A 5,360-nucleotide genomic window follows, 5' to 3' on the forward strand; every position below is an offset into this window, starting at 1 on the left:
AGTGAAGATGTGTTTGAAGAGACCCCAATGCGGCCGGCAACCCAGGAAATTCTCACACATGGACACAAATGCAGCGAGATATATGATGGTGTTGGGGGAAAAGTGATGAAGTTGGGCTCCGAAAAAGTTCAAGAAACCCCGGAAAAACGGGTGATGGGGCAAAGAGAAACCGCGGTCAACATGGGTCGCGGGGAGGACACACTCACCCTCCTGCAGCTGCGGCTCGGTCTCGTTGCCCGGCAGCCTCCAAGATCTGTGGGTGATCAAGCCCCCTTCGACCAGATCCTCCAGATCCTCCTTCGAGAGCGTGGACCGGATTCAGTCGCCCTAGATCCAGCAGGGTGGCAGGTCAGCCCTTGATACGTCTCCAACGTATCTATAATTTTAGATTGTTCCATGCTATTATATTATCTGTTTTGGATGTTTAATGGGCTTTATTATACACTTCTATATTGTTTTCGGGACTAACCTACTAACCAAAGGCCTAGTGCAAATTGTTGTTTTTTTTTGGGTATTTCAGTGTTTCGCAGAAAAGGAATATCAAACGGAATCCAAACGGAATGAGACCTTCGGGAGAGTTATTTTTGGAACAAACGCAATCCAGGAGACTTGCAGTAGACGTCAAGGAAGCAACGAGGTGGCCACGAGGCAGGGAGGCGTTCCCAGGGGGTAGGCGCGCCCCCCACCCTCGTGGGCCCCTCATGGCTCCACCGACCTCCTTCCTTCGCCTATATATACTCATATACCCTGAAAACATCCGAGAGCACCACGAAACCCTATTTCCACCGCCGGAACCTTCTGTACCCGTGAGATCCCATCTTGGGGCCTTTTTCGATGCTTCGTCGGAGGGGGAATCGATCACGGAGGGCTTCTACATCAACACCATAGCCTCTCCGATGATGTGTGAGTAGTTTACCACAAACCTTCGGGTCCATAGTTATTAGCTAGATCGCTTCTTCTCTCTCTTTGGATCTCAAAACAAAGTTCTCCTTGATTCTCTTGGAGATCTATTCGATGTAATTCTTTTTGCGGTGTGTTTGTCGAGATCCGATGAATTGTGGGTTTATGATCAAGATTATCTATGAATAATATTTGGTTCTTCTCTAAATTATTATATGTATGATTTGTCATCTTTGCAAGTCTCTTCGAATTAGCAGTTTGGTTTGGCCTACTAGATTGATCTTTCTTGCAATGGGAGAAGTGCTTAGCTTTGGATTCAATCTTGCGGTGTCCTTTCCCGGTGATAGCAGGGGCGGCAAGGCACGTATTGTATTGTTGCCATCGAGGATAAAAAGATGGGCTTTATATCATATTGCTTGAGTTTATCCCTCTACATCATGTCATCTTGCCTACTGCGTTACTCTGTTCTTATGAACTTAATACTCTAGATGCATGTTGGATAGCGGTCGATGTGTGGAGTAATAGTAGTAGATGCAGAATCGTTTCGGTCTATTTGTCGCGAACGTGATGCCTATATACATGATCATGCCTCGATATTCTCATAACTATACACTTTTCTATCAATTGCTCGAAAGTAATTTGTTCACCCACCGTAGAAATTGCTATCTTGAGAGAAGCCACTAGTGAAACCTATGGCCCCCGGGTCTATCTTCCATCATATTATTTTCCTATCAATTTACTATTTCTTCCGCCGTTTATTTTGCAATCTTTACTTTCCAATCTATATCATAAAAATACCAAAAATATTTATCTTATTATCTCTATCAGATCTCACTTTTGCAAGTGGACGTGAAGGGATTGACAACCCCTTTATCGCGTTGGTTGCAAGGTTCTTATTTGTTTGTGCAGGTACAAGGCGACTTGCGTGCAACCTCCTACTGGATTGATACCTTGGTTCTCAAAAACGGAGGGAAATACTTACGCTACTTTGCTGCATCACCCTTTCCTCTTCAAGGGAAAACCAATGCACTCAAGAGGTAGCATCCCTCGACGACGACCCCCCGACTCGTCTTCTTGCCTTTCGCTGCCGTTGTCGCCTTCTTCGCACGCTCCAGGGCCGCCGTCTTGTCCTTGCCCATTGCAGCAGACTGCGCATGGACGGGGCGGCGGTGTCGAAGGTGGAGGCGGGCATAGTGCAGAGGCAGAGGAGGAAGAAGGGGAATGGGGCGCACTGTGCATGATACATCGGCCCCGACACCTTATATCGGCCTGCTTCCAAGTGGTTGACTCGTGGGCCCAAGCAATCCTGTCAAATCCCACAACAGTCCCCCGCGTGGCACGTGGCGAAAAAGGTGGCGCAAAAATTGAGGCATCTCTGCTTAATCCGTTCCGTTTACTGCGGTGCCTTTCGTCCCACGCGCTTCCCCAAAATTTGAATGCCGTGAGATCCAAGAACCGCAGTGCAACCAATCGCGTCGAAGATTTCATACCACTCCAACACTCAAAGCATATCAGTATAAATTCACTCGACAAGATCTGAATTGATCAAGGCGACTGAAAACGGAGTCGAAGGTTTTAGCATGGTTCATCAACCCAGGTAAAATGCCCCTGAAGCATAAAATTCGGGTCGGAATCATCTTCGACCATTTCTCCACTCGAACCCCGATGCATTCGGGGGCTAATGACGATGACATGTACCTAGGGTAGGGTAATAGGCCTGACCTAGACACCCTTCCCAGGGACACTGCCATGCAGTCAAAGGCATTCAAAGTATATCATCATCTACCAATTGAAATCGCCTCAAAGTGCAATCCACTCGACCAACAATTCCACTCAGATAACCCAATCCCATTCGACCAGGATGTAATCATTCGACCATACCAGAAACCACTCGGGGTACAGAAGATCTAGAGTCACTCAGGATGGCAACGGTCAGGCGTTCACTCCGTAGTCTTAATGATCATTCATATGACTTTATTATAGGCGTTACCAGTAATGCCTCATCTTAATGTACATTGAACCCCTTGTAACGTGGCTGGCTGGGGTCCTGGCGCACTCTATATAAGCCACCCCCCTCCACTAGCACAAGGGTTCGCACCCCCTGTAACTTCACGCATAATCCAATCGACTGAGCCTCCGGGCACCGAGACGTAGGGTTGTTACTTCCTCCGCGAAGGGCCTAAACTTGTAAACCTTGTGTGCACAACCTCATCATAGCTAGGATCTTTCCTCCTCTAACGTACCCCCTATTCTACTATCAGACTTACTCCCACGACACTAAGCACTCCTCCCACTGCAAGAAAAACCAATCTAGTGGGCCAAACCAAACCGATAGTTCGAAGAGAATTACAAAGATATCAAATCATGCATAAAAGAATTCAGAGAAGATTCAAATAATATTCATAGATAAGATGATCATAAATCCACAATTCATCAGATCTCGGCAAACACATCGCAAAAAAGTATTACATGGAATAGATCTCCAAGAACATCGAGGAGAACATGGTATTGAGAATCAAAGAGAGAGAAGAAGACATCTAGCTACTAGCTATGGACCCGTAGGTCTGTGGTAAACTACTCACGCTTCACCAGAAGGGCAATAGAGTTTATGTAGAAGCCCTCCATGATCGAATCCCCCTCCGGCAGGGTGCCGGAAAAGGTCCCTAGATGGGATCTCACGGGTTCAGAAGGTTGCGGCGGTGGAAACGTGTTTTTGTTGATGCCTCTGGTGGTTTGGGGATATATGGGAATATATAGGTGAAAGAATTAGGTCAGGAGGTGCACGAGGGGCCCACAAGGGTGGGGGGCGCGCCCTACCCCTGGGCGCACCCTCTGTCCTTTTGGCTGCCTCGTGGCTCCTCTGACTTCATATCCAAGTCTCCTGGTTGTCTTCTGGTCCAAGAAAAATCATCATGAAGGTTTTATTCGATTTGGACTCCTTTTGGTCCTTTTTGCGAAACTCAAAAACAGGGGAAAAACAGGAACTGGCACTAGGCTCTAGGTTAATAGGTTAGTCCCAAAAATAATATAAAATGGCATATTAATGCATATAAAACATCCAAAACAAATAATATAATAGCATGGAACAATAAAAAATTATAGATACGTTGGAGACGTATCAGTGTCTAGATTGGATCTGTGGTTTCTGGAACTTGTGGTGGCTGGAATTGTGTTTCGTCGACTCCCCTAGGGTTTTTGGATTTTCGGGGTATTTATAGAGCAAAGAGGCGCTGCGGGAGGCGGCCGAGGTGGGCACAACCCACCAGGGCGCGCCTGGGCCCCTAGGCGCACCGGGTTGTGCTCCCCTCGGAGCCCCCCTCTGGTATTTCCTTGGCCCAACTTGTGTCTTCTGGTCCAAAAAAATCTCCAAAATGTTTCGCTGCGTTTGGACTCTGTTTGGTATTGATTTTCTGCGAAGTAAAATCAAGGAAAAAACAACTGGCACTGGGCACTATGTCAATAGGTTAGTCCCAAAAAATGATATAAAGTTGCTATAAAATGATTGTAAAACATCCAAGAATGATAATATAACAGCATGGAACAATCAAAAATTATAGATACGTTGGAGACGTATTAGTGCTTTCTGCCGTCCTAGCAGTACTCCACCCTTCAAGCTAAACAACACAACACTCATAATTCCAAAGCTTAGTTTTTCAAATATGTTTGTGATATGATACTAATATTAGTTAGCACACACATTTAATTGGTTAGCTAAAGGTCCCACTTGAGTTTCCAAATGCATGTTGCGACATATAGATAGGCAGCAGGAATTGCATTTCTTTGTCGCTTGTTGACTGTACTTTCTTGTCAATACCAAATCTTAGTTGTTATTTCAAAGCAAACATCAGTTGCTAAGTACTGTTTAAGCGGTTTGCAGCTTCAGATCTGCCATGCCACTACCATGGTCAACACTATATTCATCATGCTTACGTTTCCCCATTTTATGATGACCACGATCAGCCTACGTGATTCGTGTCGTAATAGTACTGCTACAACAATCAAGCTAAACAAGTTTAGTTGTACAAAATCGAATATGATATTATGGTGATATTAGTAAAACCGAGACATGTTTAATTGGTCAGCTAAATGTTCCTACTTTAGTTTCGAAATGCATGTGAGCCACATATGGAGAGACCAGAAGGAATAATATTTCTCTGTGTGCTCTGGTTCATCATGGGTGGGCAACAAACATTGTATAGAAAAACTTGTAATATCTTCTATCTGCTTGCTCTTCTGCTCTTCTTTGACATGATCATCTTCTCTTCTTCTTTAATAAGTATGTTACTTGTTGGGAAGAGTAGCAGAGACATTTGCGGTCGATTGGTCAGGTCGAGTTGTTCTCCCTTAGTATATTTTGAATCTGTCAGGTCAAGTCGACTTGTTCTTCTTTTCTATATGTTGAAGCTGTCAGCTGCGAAGTATCATCACTTCTGGAGCTCTCATATTTTGAGTAGTAGGCC

The sequence above is a fragment of the Triticum dicoccoides genome, chromosome 7B (assembly GCF_002162155.2).
Source record: "Triticum dicoccoides isolate Atlit2015 ecotype Zavitan chromosome 7B, WEW_v2.0, whole genome shotgun sequence".
NCBI lineage: Eukaryota > Viridiplantae > Streptophyta > Magnoliopsida > Poales > Poaceae > Triticum > Triticum dicoccoides.